A 5,227-nucleotide genomic window follows, 5' to 3' on the forward strand; every position below is an offset into this window, starting at 1 on the left:
AATTATCGTCAAAAGATCTGGCGGTTTTTGAAGTCCAAAATCGATAAAGATTCATAATCGGCACAAAAATGATTACTCATAAAGTAAACTTAAATGCATTACGAAAACTAAGCAATCATCTTGGGTGCACGAAGAAATCCAAAAGGAACAATAAGTTTGTCGAGTTTTAACTAAAACTATAATTGAAATGAAATACTTATGAAGAGAGGGTTCAGTACCCTTAATAAAATTGTAACAGGTGATGAAGCTTGATTTTGCAAACTCGATCCAAAATCATAGCAACACTTATAGTCTTGAAACCCAGTAGGTGTTAAACTATACCTTAAAGACAGATAACTGCAGTCAGCAACTAAAGTAATCTAAAGCAACTAAAGTTAATAAAATAAAGTAAAGCAACTAAAGTTACCAAAGAAACAGCTGTAATTATTATTAATCCAAAGATTGGACAAACAGTAACTGCTAAATGGTATTTAGACCAAGAAATTAATTAAGATTTTTGAAGAACCTGTCAACTCGAATAAACTAGTTGAATTGCCTTAGGCCTTTGGAGTTAGTACTGATCATATAAATCAGAGTTTCTTTAGATGATTCTGAGTACTAATACAGTCTAACAAGTGGATATTAGTTAAAAGATTCAGATTTTATGAAAATTATACAGCACACTTATCCGAATATTGCAACTGATTTATTTACATAGATCCCTCAGCCAGGTAGGAAAGAAGCTGCTGCTTTCTTTTATTAAATAAAATATTTTTTCAGTTTATATTTGGAGGTAATGAATTGGACAGATTTTATAACATCGTGTGAATATACAAATATTATTATATTCTATTATATTATATATTATATATAACGTTACTTGTTCTCTTATCATCTGTCAGACATTCCATGACCGGGTGTTTCATGCAGTTTTACTTAAAAAATGGTGGATTCAATTCCATTTCCCAATGGAATGACTAGGTTTAATCTATTTTCTTGGTTGTTGGAACTACTACGTCTACTTTTAAATTGATTAAACTCATATAAATATTTAAATGAACTGCAAATTGCTGATTGGTTAAAGCATCTTCCAACTTGGTGACTTCATAATAACTTAAAAGTTCTTAAAATTTTTTAAAATTGTATCAACTTCTTTCATAATTACTTCTCCAGAAGTCAGAAACTTTCTACCAAACTTGCGAGTAAAAGTTTTTGGGTTGAACTTAAAATCATGCATGTGCAAAATTTAATCTGAGGATTTCATACAATTAATTTTAATTTAATATTAGCAAATATTTCTCTTTGACTTGCGTAAACATTGAAAATTGCTTTCACATTTCCATATGAAGTTCACCAACCAAAAAAATATATACAAAATTAAACAAAACAGAAAATATTAAGATTTTTGCTTGAAAAGATGAGTAGAACCGCTCTATTCCAATTTATTTTTATTGGCAAAATTCAGTAAATTTGCGTCGGAAGTGCCATTATTGCGTACTGCAAGTATTTCATTTTAAATTGAAAAAACATTTGCTAAAATGCAAATTTAAATTGAGTAAAATTAATTTATGAAAAAATTTTTCATTGTTTTTTCACTCTTCTGTAAACAATAATAACGTTTTTGTTATATATATTTTTTTTGAATTTTTATTTTGAAATTAAAAATTAAAATAAAAATTTTTAAATTAAATCGTTAAACAAAAATCAAATTTGATTATAAATTCGCGAATATAAAATAACAATTAAAATTTTATTTTATTTTTTTTAATATAATTTTAATCAAAATAATTTTCTTTCATGTCTTCATATAATATACTTTTTTTCAAAACAAAATTACAATAAATTAAAATAATATATACAGATATATATAATAAAATAATAGGGGCGTTCAGTTAAGTGTTGATACGATGATGTTCTGAAAATAAAATAATAAGAATCATCAATGTTTTACAGAACAACGAAAAATGTATGAGACCTAATGCCCCGAACACTTTGTAATTTGAAAAAATAATTTTTCACTATATGTCAAATTCGGATAATATATATAATATATTATATATTGAAATAAAATATATTATATTAAGACAATTGAACTAATAATTGTATCCAAAACAACGATATGGTCAGCTTAAGGTAATTCAGTTGAATAATATTTATATTAAATTGTGAGGATTTGAATCTTGATTGCGAAAATAAATATATATGAATTTAGGACGAAGGACCTAGCAATCCAGTTTCTATTTCTAGTTAACTTTAAATATAATAATTAAAATTATTTTGCGAAAAACTCTTTAAAATTAATTTTAGTGTCGACTCATAAATAAATAAGTAAAGAAATATATATATCTTGATCTGTTTACGGAGTTATAAAGTTACCGAGTTTTTCTGAATACTCCATTTGATAAAAGATAAAAGAACAAAAGATTCAAACCAATACACATTTCTAATTGAACCCGAACGAGAAAAAGTTCTATCTGAAGTCTTGGATTGCAATACAAATCACAACGACAAATCGCACAATTGGATGTTGGAGGTCAGTAAGTAAAAATATTCCTCGCGTACCAATTTAGTAATTTAGATTTTTAAATTGCATTGATTTGACAGTAGATTAGATTAGATTATATTAGATTTTAGATAACAGTGAGTCAGTGAGTGGATACAAAATATTTGACATAAATTTTTCCAGACCCAGTCTGTATACTTAAGAAAATAAATGCAGTCTTCAAATATGAAGCATAAAAAACTTATCAATTTTTCTCTTACTTGATAACAATCTTTTCTCTGAAGTAGGGTTTATTGTATACATAAATTTATTAGATTACGGCGCCAATTTATTTATATGTGTGTATATAATATGTATGTAATAATGTTACAAATAGCAATCGAATTCAACTTTTCAATAACCCGATGAAGATCAATATAAACATAAGCACATGTCTGGTCAATACCATCAATGTTATGGTGAAGGACTGAAAGATACAGAGTATGTTCTTCTTGGATTTACAATGTATGTATATAACTGCAAAAACCATAATTGAAAGAAACATGCGAAAGCAAATCAACTGGTTTCATCAGTCACATGATAAGCTTTGTAAATAATATATTGACTAATAATAGTGCTAATAATATCGCACTATCAATATTAACACTTCAAGGCACTTAACACTTCAATATTAACTTCTCTTCAAGGGCATTATTTTTTGAGGATCTTAGCCAACTGCAAAGCATACTCCTAAATAGCATTAAAAGCTTTGCCAAAAGTGGTTCTAACCCCTAAGTTTTTAATTATAAGGTAACACAATGGGCTTAAATGGATCTTTTGGGATCACCGGTATAACCAACCTACCAATACTAACTGAACATTTTGCACTGCGTAATATGTCTTCTAACGGATTTCAAGCTTATCCTATATCTTTGTACAATAGTTAAGTTAGGTTTAGTTGGAGTGGTCGCCTTGTACCCAAAAAAACCTACTTGAGTTCAAATAATGACCCATTGTAGTACCATAGGATTGGCATTTGTTCTCATATAGACTAAAAGTCAGTACATAATAGTGCAATAGAACTTTCTGTGTCACAGAAGCAAAAGAAGTTGAAAGATGTGACATATCTTACACATTTCGCTTTCATTCCACCTGCCCTTTTTTGCAAAGGAAATTCTGCAAGTTTTAAGTAGATGGTTTTGACTTTAAAGACATTACTGCAATAACTTAATAATTTAAAAATAATTTTAAGTCATTGAAATCAAATAGACCAAGAGATAACAATAAAAGATAACTTTACCTTTCTCTCTAAGGTTTCCTATCAAATTAGAACAATAACTTTTTAAAAACTAAATATTATTAAATATGTAGAAATATATATTTTCATATATTTACATATAAGCTCGTATATCTATTGCTCATAACAATTTCCGTTTTTCTAATATAGATGAATGCGTTTGAATTTCCGCGGCCACAGGAAGTATTGCGTAAAAATGAAAATGCAATTTTTATGAACAGAACTGAAGCCGGAAACTTTACACAATGCTTCGATTATAATTACCTCAGCACTCAGCATTACTTCAGCCACAGTGTTACGATAAATTTTATTATTCTTTAAGTTCAATTTAAATTTTAATTTCAATTAAGAACAGTAAAATAATGTAATATTTTTACTTTAGAAAATATTAAGAGAGTAAGTAATATGAAAGTTTTTTATTAAATGATGTGACTAAAGTATGAAAATATAAAACCATGCTTTAATCATTAAAGCAAGAAAAGTTTTTAATTAAAGATACTGGGCTTCTAATATTGGTAAATTATCATAAAAATCCAACTAATCAAAAATAAATCTAATTCATATATTTTGTCATAGTCATATAAGAAAATTCAATGTCGAGTTTTTATCTAGAGATTTATGAGCGTCAGCGGGTCCCTCTTTAAGTAAGGGTTTAATCATTTTTACTGACGCTTACATAAGGCTTTACTTTAGTGTCTTTCAGGTGAAAGTGAAAACAATTAGGAAAGCTATAGCTTGTTTAAAAGTGAAAGATATATTTATTATGAATATATGCATAACATCAGACAGTTAAACTGCTTTAAATTCCTTGAGTTCAGTCCAATTTACATCTAGGACAGTTTTTGACTGCTACACATCTCTAAGCGAAATGTCGACGCAGTTCAATATTTCTCTAATCTAGGTCCCCAATAATAGGGATATTTTTGGCAATTCTAAAGCAACCCAGCTAGCCGGAAAGGGTGTTTCAAGTCGCAACACCTAAGCGATCTGGACATATTATTTCCATCATGCAAATTGTTACTAATTTCTTTCTGTGCAAAAATTTTTAATAAAAAGTGGGAAAACTCAACGATATGCAGACATCTGCATGCACTCTGACCACTTTTCACTAAAAGAAAATCCAATATTTTCATTGAGATACGCCATAAATATATCAGTCTTATGGTAGGTGTACTTATAGATCACTGCAAACTGGGGAACCATGCTAGAAGATTGATTCCCCTTTCAATCATATTTGTAGCAACTGTGGGAAAAACGTTGAGAGTGTCTCTCCTCTATTTAGTCTTTGTCCAGCTTATGTACAGCGGCAACTCAACACTTTAGAAATCGCCTCCTTTCTTGACGATCTTGATCAATTACAAGCTCCACTAAACAGCATTCTGAGCTTCGCCAAAGGTTCTAGGTAGTTTTAAACCTTTATTTTTCCTTTATATATGGCCTAAGTAGACCTCCTGGGAATCGCCGGCATC

The sequence above is a fragment of the Teleopsis dalmanni genome, chromosome 2 (assembly GCF_002237135.1).
Source record: "Teleopsis dalmanni isolate 2A chromosome 2, ASM223713v2, whole genome shotgun sequence".
NCBI lineage: Eukaryota > Metazoa > Arthropoda > Insecta > Diptera > Diopsidae > Teleopsis > Teleopsis dalmanni.